The sequence below is a fragment of the Littorina saxatilis genome, unplaced genomic scaffold (assembly GCF_037325665.1).
Source record: "Littorina saxatilis isolate snail1 unplaced genomic scaffold, US_GU_Lsax_2.0 scaffold_206, whole genome shotgun sequence".
Taxonomy (NCBI): domain Eukaryota; kingdom Metazoa; phylum Mollusca; class Gastropoda; order Littorinimorpha; family Littorinidae; genus Littorina; species Littorina saxatilis.
In genome coordinates, this window is record NW_027126599.1 from 139,341 (window position 1) to 156,661 (window position 17,321).

Below are 17,321 nucleotides of genomic sequence, written 5' to 3' on the forward strand. Positions count from 1 at the left end.
TAAACACTTCTTTGCCGCCATGACAGTTTGAAACAGGACTACTTTGCGAGTTGCAAGCAAAATAGTCCGCACTTGAAGAAGCTATTATTTTAAAAGAGAGTCTTTTAGTGTCATTTAACTTTTATTTGATACATTCTCATAATATTGCGAGACAGTACATGACAGTACATGGGCTTTTGGGATAAAATCAACGGAATTTATTTTCAGGTTCTCTACAGTAAACTACTACGCGCAGCCCGTGACGTGTCGCTAAAAATAGACGCCAGCACAGCCCGCGAGCGGTGGCCTTCGCTAGATGCACTGAAGCTGAGCTGTGCCAGTCCTTCCCTTTAGTAGTCCTTGGTATAAACTAATTGACCCAGTTAACAAAAACAAATTTTCAAGTGTTGCTTACAGATTTACCAATAGACTATATTCGCAAAAGATGTTTACTTCTGATTATCTGTCATGCATAGAAAAAACGTTAAGTGATATAGGTCTTTCTGGGCTTTGGATACAACAAGAATTTGTTTCTCAATATACATCTACTTGGTTTAAAGAAAAAGTAAAGCGGTGTTTATATGACCAGTATATTCACAATTGGTTCTCAGAAATGGATACAAAAGACATTTTTTGTAATTATAGATTGTTTAAAGATAGTTTTGTGTGTGAAGACTACATTAAATCCTTGTCGTTCCAAAAAGTCGTTACACTCATGAAATTTAGAACTACAAATAACAACCTGCCAGTACAGAAAGAAAGATACCTTAATATACCTAGAGCGAATCGCATTTGCAGAAAATGTACATCAGAAGATATAGGAGATGAGTATCATTATTTGTTTGTTTGTGACTTTTTCAATGAAAAAAGAGCAGAACTTATTCCACCATTCTACTGGAAAAAACCAAATTCACTTAAATACAAAAAACTGTTTGTATCAAGAAATAAGAAATTGTTGACGAAACTCTTGGAATTTATAAAATTAATTAGTAGCAATTTTTCATAGTGCTGGGATTTGTTAACCGTATTTTCGTTTTGTGTCCCCCATTGCCAGGAATCAATGTGTGTGTGTGTGTTTGCATTTTCTGTACTATAATATTTTGTGTTCACTGTTTGTGTACTTTTGTTTTCCAAATATTTTTTTCATTTTTTCTTTTCTATTCTTCTATTTTTCTTTTTGTTTTCTTTTTTTTTTTTTTATTTTTTTTTGATCACTTGGTACTTTGTGCATTTTTGAATTTGCGAATATTGTTTATAATGCCCCTGGGTAATGAACAATAAAAACTTGAACTTGAACTCTTGATCTTGATACACGCGCATGTGTTATCTATTCATGACCTTTTAAATCATGCCTGTGTGCCTATTACCCACTCAATCTGAATATATTTTATTGTTTTTAGTTTAACTGAGATAGAGAGAGATGGCGAGTGAGAGAGGGAGAGATAGAGAGAGAGGGAGAGAGAGAGAGATAAGAGAGAGAGAGAGAGAGAGAGAGAGAGAGAGAGAGGGAGAGTGTGTGTGTGTGTGCGTGTCTGTAAGTGTGAGTGCTGCGAGAGACGCTTAGGATGTTTACATGTGTTTTAATGCAATTCTAATTCTAAGTTTACAGCAAATGTGAAGCGGGCTAAGGTTATTAGTTTTAAGTGCAATCGTTTAATTCTTAATACATGTGATGTTTTTATGTCTGTGATTGCCTGACACTGTATGGCAATTTTCCTTGTTTTTATGAGGACAGTAAACATTTTGAGTTTTTGAGTCTTGAGTCTTGAGTCTCTCTCTCTCTCTCTCTCTCTCTCTCTCTCTCTCTCTCTCTCTCTCTCTCTCTCTCTCTCTCTCTCCCTCTCTCTCACTATATCTCTCTCTCTCTCTGTCTCTCTCTCTCTCTCGGATGTTTTGCTTTCCATCGTTCACACACGCCCTACACTTGCGCATCATCCCTGTTGCCCAGTCTCTAAGCTGCCACCTATCTACCTCATTGCTCAGTCTCAAAGCTGCCACCTATCTACCTCATTGCCCAGTCTCTAAGATGCCACCTATCTACCTCATTGCTCAGTCTCTAAGATGCCACCTATCTACCTCATTGCTCAGTCTCTAAGCTGCCACCTATCTACCTCATTGCTCAGTCTCTAAGCTGCCACCTATCTACCTCATTGCTCAGTCTCTAAGATGCCACCTATCTACCTCATTGCTCAGTCTCTAAGCTGCCACCTATCTACCTCATTGCTCAGTCTCTAAGCTGCCACCTATCTACCTCATTGCTCAGTCTCTAAGCTGCCACCTATCTACCTCATTGCTCAGTCTCTAAGCTGCCACCTATCTACCTCATTGCTCAGTCTCTAAGCTGCCACCTATCTACCTCATTGCTCAGTCTCTAAGCTGCCACCTATCTACCTCATTGCTCAGTCTCTAAGCTGCCACCTATCTACCTCATTGCTCAGTCTCTAAGCTGCCACCTATCTACCTCATTGCTCAGTCTCTAAGCTGCCACCTATCTACCTCATTGCTCAGTCTCTAAGCTGCCACCTATCTACCTCATTGCCCAGTCTCTAAGCTGCCACCTATCTACCTCATTGCTCAGTCTCTAAGCTGCCACCTATCTACCTCATTGCTCAGTCTCTAAGCTGCCACCTATCTACCTCATTGCTCAGTCTCTAAGCTGCCACCTATCTACCTCATTGCTCAGTCTCTCTGTTGTCAAGTATATATGCTGACCTTTATCGATGACATATAGATCTATGTGCCTACGTCCGTATCGCAAAGTCTCTCTGTCTCTCTGTTGTTCAGACTCTGTGCTGTCACATAACATTGTGGCTACGTTCCTACTGCCAAGTTTCTTTGTTGTCTGACTAGTCGCTATGTCGCCCAGTCTCTCCGTTGTTCAGACTCTAAGCTGTCACATACCAACCTTAATGACCTGTCTCTCTGTTGTCAAGTATATATATATATGCTGACCTTTATCGATGACATATATCTATGTGCCTACGTCCGTATCGCCAAGTCTCTGTGTCTCTCTGTTGTTCAGACTATGTGCTGTCCGATAACGTTGTGGCTACGTTCCTATTGTCAAATCTCCTTGTTGTCTGACCAGTCTTTATGTCGCCCAGTATCTTTGTTGTTCAGACTCTAAGCTGTCAGGGGTCCTGATTTGGCCTATATGGTCCGCAGGACCCAAGAAGCAACAACTAACTAACAAACTAACTATCTAAGCTGTCACATAACTATGTGGCTATTAACAGCTATTGTGTTTTCAGCGTAGCAATAGGGCCCGATATTTAGACGAGACAAGTATAATGCCGACGAGTCGAAGACGAGTCGCATTATACTTGTTCGAGTCTAAATATCGGACCCTATTGCTACGATGAAAACACAATAGCGTTTATATAGCTATTCTGACATTAAATTCTGTGTTAAAATCATGTTTTTGTCGGCAACAAGGACCAGAATGGTCCATGTCGTTGATTGCAGACGACGGTTCCCTTTCTGCATGAAGCCACGGAAATAACCGAACATTGAAAAACCCACGGACATGTATTACGGAGAAAACTCAAGATAACCGGATGCAATAGCATTACGTCAATATCTTAGGAATCATATGACGTTATGACGTATCATGCTTGCCTACGTAGATTGTATGTTCGAAAGTCTGACTTCTGTTGGGAATTCGCGTGGTGAAGACTGCGGTAAATCTGTAGATGATAAGAGAACAAGGATTGTCTCAGAAGAAACGACGAAATGCTTCAGACCGGTAACTTCATTTCAACATTGCACTACACAATGGACGTTCTATGTGACAGGAGAGTTTGCTGATTTTGTGTTAAACATTGGTGATTGGAGAGATCGTCTGCAAAAATCAGAGATAGGTCGCTTCAGATTGCAGCTTCTGGAAATTTGCAAGGTTTGCTGCCAGTTAAAGAACTGGATTTTACACGTAATGTATGTCATGTACAGTAAGCAACAACAAAAACACACACAAAGCAAATGGCATCGTCTGTCGACTAGCCACAGACACAAGCCTGGCGAGGTATGCGTGTACTTTATACACGTGGAAGAAACCGGAACCATGCGTCTTTGTTATTGCCGATATCGTTTGGATATCGGCAAAAATGGCCAACTTTCGTAGCGTTATGCTTTGATGATCGGAAAAGGGATGTGTGAGACCATCCAATCACAGCCCCCGAATCCCCCCACGTGTCCATCAGAATAGCTATATATGTTCATATTTCCAAGTCTCCCTGCTGTCTAGTCTCTCTGTTGCCCAGTCTCGCCGTTGTTCAGACTCTAAGCTGCAACACACTAACCTTATTGACCAGTCTCTATGTTGGCAAGTATATATGCTGACCTTTATCGATGACATATTTATATATGTGTCTACGTCCGTATCGCCAAGTCTCTCCGTTGCCCAGTCTCTTTGTTGTTCAAACTCTAAGCTGTCACATAACTATGTGGCTACGTCTATTGTCGCTGAGTCTCTGTGCTGTCTAATGGCTATACGTTCCTATTGCCAAGTCTCCCTGTTGTCTAGTCTCTATGGCGCCAAGTCTCCGTTGCCTCAAACCCATGTGAATAAATAAATAAACAAGAAAGGTAAGTTGTTGGAACGTTTGTTATTGACAAAACAATACGTTACAGTCACAAAATATATCGACCCAACGGTCTTTTAAGTGCACAGACAAACAATTCGTAACAATAACTTAGCTTGATGGAATGTTCGGCCGCTTGTTAGGAAGTAACAAGCGAATGAATGAGTATTACCTTTCTTGTTTTTTTGATTCTGAATAATGAACGTTGGCAGTCTCTTTGTTTTTGGATTTATTCATACCCATGTGGCTACATACGTCTGCACAAAGTTGAATACAAGTAGGAATACTGACCGCTGACGCACTGGTTGAGGCCCTCAGAGACGTAGTAGCCATGTGGGCACACGCACACGTTCCTACGACATATCACGTAAGCGTTGATCCCGCAATCCGCTTCAGTGCTGCAACTTTTCTCCCACCACTCTGCAACGTGTAGTCATGATACAGGGGAATGGTAATTGAATGAAGTGTACCAGTGTACTCATGATACAGGGGAATGGTAATTGAATTAAGTGTACCAGTGTAGTCATGATACAGGGGAATGGTAATTGAATGAAGTGTACCAGTGTACTCATGATACAGGGGAATGGTAATTGAATGAAGTGTACCAGTGTAGTCATGATACAGGGGAATGGTAATTGAATGAAGTGTACCAGTGTAGTCATGATACAGGGGAATGGTAATTGAATGAAGTGTACCAGTGTAGTCATGATACAGGGGAACGGTAATTGAATGAAGTGTACCAGTGTAGTCATGATACAGGGGAATGGTAAATGTCATAGAGAGAGGCAGAGTGGTACAGTTTGGGTTTATTCTGTTGTTTAACACCCAGTGGTTACATCTTGTGTTAATTAGGTTATTCTCCAGTCATACAACAACGGGGTGGGAGGGGGCGGAGTAACACACCAAGAGATGCACAGCGAGAGATAAGATGAGATGAGATGAGGTAACGAAGTCTTCCATTACCATGAGTGTTCGTTTTATGTCATCAAATACGACAAGAAGTACTTTACGAATGAATGTACTGATACTCATAGGTTCTTGAAGAGAGTTCCATACTGCGATGTCAGAATAGGCTAAACTTGATTCAAAGAGCTGCATCCTTGAATTGGGGATATGAAGTGTTCGGTTAGGTTTGGTTTGAAATTTGGAGGTGAAAGCACACGCATATACACACACACACACACACACGCACACACACACACACGCACACACACACACACACACGCACATCCACATCCACACACACACGCACATCCACATCCACACACACACACACACACACACTCACACACACACACACGCACACACACACACACACACACACACACACACACACTCACACACATATTCCACGCTGCGATTGCTTACCTTCTGCTTCTCTGACAGCGTACGTCTGTGCCCCGACCTCTGCGACTTTCACGTCAGAAAACGTCATTATCTTGCTATGACCTTGACAGTTGCCCGGCTGCACGACCCCCGTGAAGATGAAGGACAGACAGAGTGCATTCAGAAGACACCTTGACGCGCAAGCAACCTTAGCGACCTCTTGAGAACTGAACAGTGTGTATTCTGTGAATAGAACACCTGATGTTCCGGGTTGCTGAGCGAACACTTTACTGTTGACCTCAGTCTTAACGAGTTGCATGGGCATGTAGAAGAAGAGAGCGGTTAGTAGAGTTCCCACCAAAAGCATGATGATTACAGAAACCTAAACAACAAAGAACCTGTGGTGAGATGAACAAAGTTAAAAAAACAAAAGAATTCTGTACTCACCAATACAAGGACAGCACAATACAATACGAATTTTCGCTTATGAAAGCTTGAACAGGAAACGGCAACAAAAAGCAAAAGCAACACGGAACGAACAAAAGTTTGGAAAATAAGATGGAGGGGCAACACAAAAGCAACACGCAACGAACACAAGGTTGGACAATAAGATGGAGGGCAACACAAAAGCAACACGCAACGAACACTATAGGTTGGTAAATAAGATGGAGGGGCAACACAAAAGCAACACGCAACGAACACTATAGGTTGGTAAATAAGATGGAGGGCAACACAAAAGCAACACGCAACGAACACAAGGTTGGAAAATAAGATGGAGGGGCAACACAAAAGCAACACGCAACGAACACAAGGTTGGGAAATAAGATAGAGGGGCAACACAAAAGCAACACGCAACGAACACAAGGTTGGTAAATAAGATAGAGGGGCAACACAAAAGCAACACACAACGAACACTAGGTTGGGAAATAAGATGGAGGGGCAACACAAAAGCAACACGCAACGAACACAAGGTTGGGAAATAAGATAGAGGGGCAACACAAAAGCAACACACAACGAACACTAGGTTGGGAAATAAGATGGAGGGCAACACAAAAGCAACACACAACGAACACAAGGTTGGGAAATAAGATGGAGGGGCAACACAAAAGCAACACGCAACGAACACAAGGTTGGGAAATAAGATGGAGGGGCAACACAAAAGCAACACGGACCGAACACTAGGTTGGGAAATAAGATAGAGGGGCAACACAAAAGCAACACGCAACGAACACTAGGTTGGACAATAAGATGGAGGGGCAACACAAAAGCAACACGCAACGAACACAAGGTTGGGAAATAAGATGGAGGGGCAACACAAAAGCAACACGCAACGAACACAAGGTTGGAAAATAAGATGGAGGGGCAACACAAAAGCAACACGCAACGAACACAAGGTTGGGAAATAAGATGGAGGGGCAACACAAAAGCAACACGCAACGAACACAAGGTTGGGAAATAAGATGGAGGGGCAACACAAAAGCAACACGCAACGAACACAAGGTTGGGAAATAAGATGGAGGGGCAACACAAAAGCAACACGCAACGAACACAAGGTTGGGAAATAAGATGGAGGGGCAACACAAAAGCAACACACAACGAACACAAGGTTGGGAAATAAGATAGAGGGGCAACACAAAAGCAACACGCAACGAACACAAGGTTGGACAATAAGATGGAGGGGCAACACAAAAGCAACACACAACGAACACAAGGTTGGTAAATAAGATGGAGGGGCAACACAAAAGCAACACGCAACGAACACAAGGTTGGTAAATAAGATAGAGGGGCAACACAAAAGCAACACGCAACGAACACAAGGTTGGGAAATAAGATGGAGGGGCAACACAAAAGCAACACGGACCGAACACTAGGTTGGGAAATAAGATAGAGGGGCAACACAAAAGCAACACGCAACGAACACAAGGTTGGGAAATAAGATAGAGGGGCAACACAAAAGCAACACGCAACGAACACAAGGTTGGTAAATAAGATGGAGGGCAACACAAAAGCAACACGCAACGAACACAAGGTTGGGAAATAAGATGGAGGGGCAACACAAAAGCAACACGCAACGAACACTAGGTTGGTAAATAAGATAGAGGGGCAACACAAAAGCAACACGCAACGAACACAAGGTTGGGAAATAAGATGGAGGGGCAACACAAAAGCAACACGCAACGAACACAAGGTTGGGAAATAAGATGGAGGGGCAACACAAAAGCAACACGCAACGAACACAAGGTTGGACAATAAGATGGAGGGCAACACAAAAGCAACACGCAACGAACACTAAGTTGGACAATAAGATGGAGGGCAACACAAAAGCAACACGCAACGAACACAAGGTTGGGAAATAAGATGGAGGGGCAACACAAAAGCAACACGCAACGAACACAAGGTTGGGAAATAAGATGGAGGGCAACACAAAAGCAACACGCAACGAACACTATAGGTTGGTAAATAAGATGGAGGGCAACACAAAAGCAACACGCAACGAACACAAGGTTGGGAAATAAGATGGAGGGGCAACACAAAAGCAACACGCAACGAACACTAGGTTGGTAAATAAGATAGAGGGGCAACACAAAAGCAACACGCAACGAACACAAGGTTGGGAAATAAGATGGAGGGGCAACACAAAAGCAACACGCAACGAACACAAGGTTGGGAAATAAGATGGAGGGGCAACACAAAAGCAACACGCAACGAACACAAGGTTGGGAAATAAGATAGAGGGGCAACACAAAAGCAACACGCAACGAACACAAGGTTGGTAAATAAGATGGAGGGGCAACACAAAAGCAACACGCAACGAACACTAGGTTGGTAAATAAGATGGAGGGCAACACAAAAGCAACACGCAACGAACACAAGGTTGGAAAATAAGATGGAGGGGCAACACAAAAGCAACACGCAACGAACACTAGGTTGGAAAATAAGATGGAGGGGCAACACAAAAGCAACACGCAACGAACACAAGGTTGGGAAATAAGATGGAGGGGCAACACAAAAGCAACACGCAACGAACACTAGGTTGGGAAATAAGATGGAGGGGCAACACAAAAGCAACACGCAACGAACACTAGGTTGGGAAATAAGATGGAGGGGCAACACAAAAGCAACACGCAACGAACACAAGGTTGGGAAATAAGATGGAGGGCAACACAAAAGCAACACGCAACGAACACTAGGTTGGGAAATAAGATGGAGGGGCAACACAAAAGCAACACGCAACGAACACAAGGTTGGGAAATAAGATGGAGGGCAACACAAAAGCAACACGCAACGAACACTAGGTTGGGAAATAAGATGGAGGGGCAACACAAAAGCAACACGCAACGAACACAAGGTTGGTAAATAAGATGGAGGGGCAACACAAAAGCAACACGCAACGAACACAAGGTTGGGAAATAAGATGGAGGGCAACACAAAAGCAACACAAAAGCAACACGCAACGAACACAAGGTTGGGAAATAAGATGGAGGGGCAACACAAAAGCAACACGCAACGAACACTAGGTTGGGAAATAAGATAGAGGGGCAACACAAAAGCAACACGCAACGAACACAAGGTTGGTAAATAAGATGGAGGGCAACACAAAAGCAACACAAAAGCAACACGCAACGAACACAAGGTTGGTAAATAAGATGGAGGGCAACACAAAAGCAACACAAAAGCAACACGCAACGAACACTAGGTTGGGAAATAAGATGGAGGGGCAACACAAAAGCAACACGCAACGAACACAAGGTTGGTAAATAAGATGGAGGGCAACACAAAAGCAACACAAAAGCAACACGCAACGAACACAAGGTTGGTAAATAAGATGGAGGGCAACACAAAAGCAACACAAAAGCAACACGCAACGAACACTAGGTTGGGAAATAAGATGGAGGGGCAACACAAAAGCAACACGCAACGAACACAAGGTTGGGAAATAAGATGGAGGGCAACACAAAAGCAACACAAAAGCAACACGCAACGAACACAAGGTTGGGAAATAAGATGGAGGGGCAACACAAAAGCAACACGCAACGAACACAAGGTTGGGAAATAAGATGGAGGGGCAACACAAAAGCAACACGCAACGAACACAAGGTTGGGAAATAAGATGGAGGGCAACACAAAAGCAACACAAAAGCAACACGCAACGAACACAAGGTTGGGAAATAAGATGGAGGGGCAACACAAAAGCAACACGCAACGAACACAAGGTTGGGAAATAAGATGGAGGGGCAACACAAAAGCAACACGCAACGAACACAAGGTTGGGAAATAAGATGGAGGGCAACACAAAAGCAACACGCAACGAACACAAGGTTGGGAAATAAGATGGAGGGCAACACAAAAGCAACACAAAAGCAACACGCAACGAACACTAGGTTGGGAAATAAGATGGAGGGGCAACACAAAAGCAACACGCAACGAACACAAGGTTGGGAAATAAGATGGAGGGGCAACACAAAAGCAACACGCAACGAACACAAGGTTGGGAAATAAGATGGAGGGGCAACACAAAAGCAACACGCAACGAACACAAGGTTGGGAAATAAGATGGAGGGGCAACACAAAAGCAACACGCAACGAACACTAGGTTGGTAAATAAGATGGAGGGGCAACACAAAAGCAACACGCAACGAACACAAGGTTGGGAAATAAGATGGAGGGGCAACACAAAAGCAACACGCAACGAACACAAGGTTGGGAAATAAGATGGAGGGGCAACACAAAAGCAACACGCAACGAACACAAGGTTGGACAATAAGATGGAGGGCAACACAAAAGCAACACGCAACGAACACTAGGTTGGACAATAAGATGGAGGGCAACACAAAAGCAACACGCAACGAACACAAGGTTGGGAAATAAGATGGAGGGGCAACACAAAAGCAACACGCAACGAACACAAGGTTGGGAAATAAGATAGAGGGGCAACACAAAAGCAACACGCAACGAACACAAGGTTGGGAAATAAGATGGAGGGGCAACACAAAAGCAACACGCAACGAACACTAGGTTGGGAAATAAGATGGAGGGGCAACACAAAAGCAACACGCAACGAACACTAGGTTGGTAAATAAGATGGAGGGGCAACACAAAAGCAACACACAACGAACACTAGGTTGGGAAATAAGATGGAGGGGCAACACAAAAGCAACACGCAACGAACACTAGGTTGGTAAATAAGATGGAGGGGCAACACAAAAGCAACACGCAACGAACACTAGGTTGGGAAATAAGATGGAGGGGCAACACAAAAGCAACACGCAACGAACACTAGGTTGGGAAATAAGATGGAGGGGCAACACAAAAGCAACACGCAACGAACACAAGGTTGGGAAATAAGATGGAGGGCAACACAAAAGCAACACGCAACGAACACTAGGTTGGTAAATAAGATGGAGGGCAACACAAAAGCAACACGCAACGAACACAAGGTTGGGAAATAAGATGGAGGGCAACACAAAAGCAACACAAAAGCAACACGCAACGAACACAAGGTTGGGAAATAAGATGGAGGGCAACACAAAAGCAACACAAAAGCAACACGCAACGAACACAAGGTTGGGAAATAAGATGGAGGGGCAACACAAAAGCAACACACAACGAACACAAGGTTGGTAAATAAGATGGAGGGGCAACACAAAAGCAACACGCAACGAACACAAGGTTGGTAAATAAGATGGAGGGCAACACAAAAGCAACACAAAAGCAACACGCAACGAACACAAGGTTGGTAAATAAGATGGAGGGCAACACAAAAGCAACACAAAAGCAACACGCAACGAACACTAGGTTGGGAAATAAGATGGAGGGGCAACACAAAAGCAACACGCAACGAACACAAGGTTGGGAAATAAGATGGAGGGCAACACAAAAGCAACACAAAAGCAACACGCAACGAACACAAGGTTGGGAAATAAGATGGAGGGGCAACACAAAAGCAACACGCAACGAACACTAGGTTGGGAAATAAGATGGAGGGCAACACAAAAGCAACACAAAAGCAACACGCAACGAACACTAGGTTGGGAAATAAGATGGAGGGGCAACACAAAAGCAACACGCAACGAACACAAGGTTGGACAATAAGATGGAGGGCAACACAAAAGCAACACGCAACGAACACAAGGTTGGGAAATAAGATGGAGGGGCAACACAAAAGCAACACGCAACGAACACTAGGTTGGTAAATAAGATGGAGGGGCAACACAAAAGCAACACGCAACGAACACTAGGTTGGTAAATAAGATGGAGGGGCAACACAAAAGCAACACGCAACGAACACAAGGTTGGTAAATAAGATGGAGGGCAACACAAAAGCAACACAAAAGCAACACGCAACGAACACAAGGTTGGTAAATAAGATGGAGGGCAACACAAAAGCAACACAAAAGCAACACGCAACGAACACAAGGTTGGTAAATAAGATGGAGGGCAACACAAAAGCAACACAAAAGCAACACGCAACGAACACTAGGTTGGTAAATAAGATGGAGGGGCAACACAAAAGCAACACGCAACGAACACTAGGTTGGTAAATAAGATGGAGGGCAACACAAAAGCAACACGCAACGAACACAAGGTTGGAAAATAAGATGGAGGGCAACACAAAAGCAACACGCAACGAACACTAGGTTGGGAAATAAGATGGAGGGGCAACACAAAAGCAACACGGACCGAACACTAGGTTGGTAAATAAGATGGAGGGCAACACAAAAGCAACACGCAACGAACACAAGGTTGGAAAATAAGATGGAGGGCAACACAAAAGCAACACGCAACGAACACAAGGTTGGGAAATAAGATGGAGGGCAACACAAAAGCAACACGCAACGAACACTAGGTTGGGAAATAAGATGGAGGGGCAACACAAAAGCAACACGCAACGAACACTAGGTTGGTAAATAAGATAGAGGGGCAACACAAAAGCAACACGCAACGAACACTATAGGTTGGTAAATAAGATGGAGGGGCAACACAAAAGCAACACGCAACGAACACTATAGGTTGGTAAATAAGATAGAGGGGCAACACAAAAGCAACACGCAACGAACACTATACCCAGATAGCATGCTAACGTTAATTTAACGTTAATTTAACGTTTGCATGGTTAGATTTTGGTTTACGGTTAGCATTAAACGTTAAATTAACGTTAAATTAACGTTAGCAGAAAAACGGTTATAAAGCAAACGTTAAATTAACGTTAAATTAACGTTAGCAAGCAAACCGTTTTCATGGCAAACCTTTTTTAAACGTTAATTTAACGTTTGCCTGAAAACCAATATAAAACGGTTTGCATTGAAACGTTAAAATAACGTTAAATAAACGTTGACACATAACCTTTCAATATCAAACCATTTTTAAACGTTAATTTAACGTTTGCCTGAAAACCAATATAAAACGGTTTGCATTGAAACGTTAAAATAACGTTAAATAAACGTTGACACATAACCTTTCAATATCAAACAATTTTTAAACGTTAATCTAACGTTTGCCTGAAAACCAATATAAAACGGTTTGCATTGAAACGTTAAACTAACGTTAAATAAACGTTGGCACATGACCGTTCAAAATCAAACCAATTTCAAACGTTAATTTAACGTTTGCCCGAAGACAATTAAAAAACGGTTTTCACTGAAACGTTAAAAAAACGTTAAATAAACGTTGACACATAACCGTTCAAAATCAAAGCAAAAGCAACAAAAAAACAAACAAAAAAATTTTGTTATTGTTGTGGTGGTAACATTGACACAAGCAACAACAACAAAAAATAAAAAAAATTAAAAAAATAAACATTTTAAGCACAAAAAAAATTGTTAAAAATAAAAAAATAAAAAAATACCATAATGTAACGTTAAATTAACGTTAGTTTTATGTTTTATGGCTAACGTTTAATTCACGTTTTAGGGCTAACCTTAAATTAACGTTAGATTTAGGTTAGTTTGCTCATCAAGATAAACGTTAAATTAACGTTAACATTTAACGTTAATTTAACGAAAATAAAACCATAATATATCGTTAAATTAACGTTAAATTAACGTTAATTTAACCTTTACCGCTAATGTCGATTTGACCAAAATAAAAGTATAATACAACGGCTGTTTGAACGTATTTTTCACGTTGAGTGGTAACAATAAAAAGAACCCCCCCAAAAACATAATCAAACGAATCATAAGGAAAATAATTGTACATGTATTTAATTTTTTTTTTTTTTTGCTTTTTAAAATTTTTTCTTATTTGAAGATGCAATTTCCCATAGTCTTTTGTCTGCTGTTGTTGTAGTGTTATATGTAGCTAAAACCATGTTAACAAAAGACAAGCAAACACCAACATGTAAAGTCAAATCAAAGTTTGAAAAGGGTTTTTGGTGAGAACAGTTAACTTTGCAGCTAACGCTAATTACACATTAACATGCTTCCATTTGAAACTTCGAGGTCTTCATCGGGGATTGACGCCCGACAAAAGCTAATTGAAGCCCGACGGAGCGAAGCGACGGAGGGCTTCAATTAGACTTTGGGAGGGCGTCAATCCACGATGAAGACCTCGAAGTTTCAAATGGAAGCATGTTAATGTTATTCACTTATTGTAATTCAATCTGACGACGATCTATTTCCTGCTTTCATGCGATGGTAAACAGACAGAATTGGTTCTGTTCTGTTCACACACTACTTTCAGTCCACCTACCTGCCAGGGTCAAGTCCCAAGAAATATGTCTCTGTATTCCTATCGTATCACTCTGCTCCTGTTTTGTTTTCTTTCACACACATTTTCCCTTCATTTTTGACGGGTTTCTGGACAGCAAACTCTAAAACAAATTCTTTTCATCACAAAAGCGATCTTTGGAATTGACTGACGTAGTCCGGAAGAATTCATGCATCAACTTACGTCACATATTCGACGTCATCACTTCGCATACCTTATGGTCTCGGTATTTCGTTGGCCTTCATATTTCCTACTTGTAAAATGACCCTCAAAGCTAACAGAGACTAGTTGAGGCTCTATCAATGCGCCTCGCCAGCAGGTTGTTAATGGATTTTTTAGCGAGTGGTTATCGACAATTAATGACCGGTAATTTTTAATGAGTTGGGGCATTCTGACCAATCACAGGATCTGTTTCATTAAAACGCAAACTTGATTGAATTACAATTTATCTTGTTGTATTACTTAATCCGGAGAGCATGCAGGCTGTTGATTTGTTTTTTTTATCTCTGTCTCATTGGAAGGATGGTACTGGCCAGGTCTCATATTTTGAGCAAAACAGTGTACATGCTAACATAAAACAAAACAAAAGACAAATAAATAAAACCATTAGAAACATACTTTGAGAATATTTTCTAAACATTTATTCATCATTCCCTGATATTTTCACAATATAAAAAATAAAAAATAAAACCATGATAAAAATGTCAAAAGTTGAATCAGTTCTTAAGTTTCTAGAAGTGAGTTTGGATATATACCACACTTTTGGGTTGTGTACCTAGAAATTTACCAATTATATTCCATCTTTTGGGTTTAAAAAAGCCTTCGCAGATATATTATAATACATCCAAAATGATGCCAGAAGAGACAAGGAAATATGAGGTTATTTGCAACACCACCAGCAGAGGAAGAAGTCGCTCATTTTGCAGCAGCAGATAAAAAGAATTGTTGAATTTGAAGCAGGAGCAGACACAGAAGTTGTTGAATGTGTAGTATCTGCAGCAGACAAAGAAGTTGTTGAATTTACAGCAGACGATATATTTGTTAAATCTGCAGCAGCACACAAAGTAGCCATTCACTTTGTAGCAGCTCCAGACAACAAGAATTGCTGAATTTTAAGCAGGAGCAGACACAGAAGTTGTTGAGTTTGCAACAGGAGCAGCAGCAGACAAAAAAGTTGTTGAATTTTCAGCAGACGATATACTTGTTAAATCTGCAGCTGTGAACAGCTCAGATCATGGGTCACTGAAGTGTTGCACAGACGGTCAAAAATAAAGTGCAAGAGAATGCACTCTAAGTGATATAGTACTGTTGCTTAGAGTCTGTAGGATGCAAAACGGCGAAAAACGCAAAAAGAAACAAGCGTTCCAGACTTTGACAGTCTTTCTGTGTTGGTTACCGCAAATTCTTCTGCTCATACAGGTATAACAAACAAGTTAAGGATATGTCTTCAGTGCTATTGATCAGATGTTTAACAGCCGTGTTTGGGTCACAGACTTATGTGTATTCAAAGATATGCATTTCTTCTTCTCAAAACCGCTGTTCCTGGATTTGAGCAATATTGTACTATGACGTCACAGGTCCTTGACCACGCCTACCCTCAAAATAGCGTTTTTGATGGTAAGACTCACTTTCAACCGTGGAAACGGTGACTTAAACTGAACAATATTTCATATTTTTTACCCCAGAGAGTTTGTTTGGTATCTGAACTTACAGGGCATACCCATTCCGTGTAAATCCACCGGGCAGTCAGGCTGATTTAGCGTGTAAAAGAGAGTGACCACCATATTGGATCGTGGTTCTGGATGTTTTTGCCGGGTAGCTGCAGTTGATGTGCAATAAATGTAACACCTTAGGTAGCAGGCTCCCCACAATTTACAGAACAATGACAGAAACCCTCATCTGTATTCGTTTCACTACTAAGAGCAAAACGAAACAGAAACTGTAACGGTTTTCCGTTAATATTTTGTTATATCAAATCTTATCTTAGGTACGCGCATAACGTAGATGTTCTGCGCGAACTTAGAATCCGGTTTCATTCTAGAATGGACCGGGTCCAGGTTGGAATTCTAACCCTGCGCAAGTACAGGGGTGCCATTCTAGAATGAAACCCTTGAATAAAGGGGGCCGTAATGTTTGTAGGTAAGACAGAGTTGTCTTCCCTTGAATTATCTCCACCTGCACCTTCCCTTTGATAAAATGGGGCTGATTTGTCTACCCCTGAAAAAATCCTTTGGCGATCTTGCGATGTCATGTCATGTCAAGAAAGTTGACACTCCTGAGTACGCAATAAACAAAGGCAGACCATAGCAAGGGGGACTACCAGGGCGGTATTGTTTTTGTGATGAGAGCCGGTTGCGGCCGCTTGCAATGTCAGCGCTGTCTCCCTCTCGGAAATGTCCGGTTTTTTGACAATTTTTTTGACAGACAGACAGACAGACAGACGGTCAGACCGACTAACCGACAGACAGACCAACAGAAGGACAGAGTGAGTTATAGAGCTGTTGTCACAGGTTTAAAAAAAAGTTGACATTATATCTTCACAATTCAGAAGACCAACTTCATGTATATGAATAAGATTAAAAGTTACAAGCGAGATCGGCAAAACACTGTCAGTCCGGAAATTTCCGTTCGTAGCGATCAGTGCTGAGTGTCTCTCAAAATCGTAATCACTTTCAGAACATCACAATCCCAATTCACGATGTCTTTGAGTAAAGTGTAAAAAACCCGAAA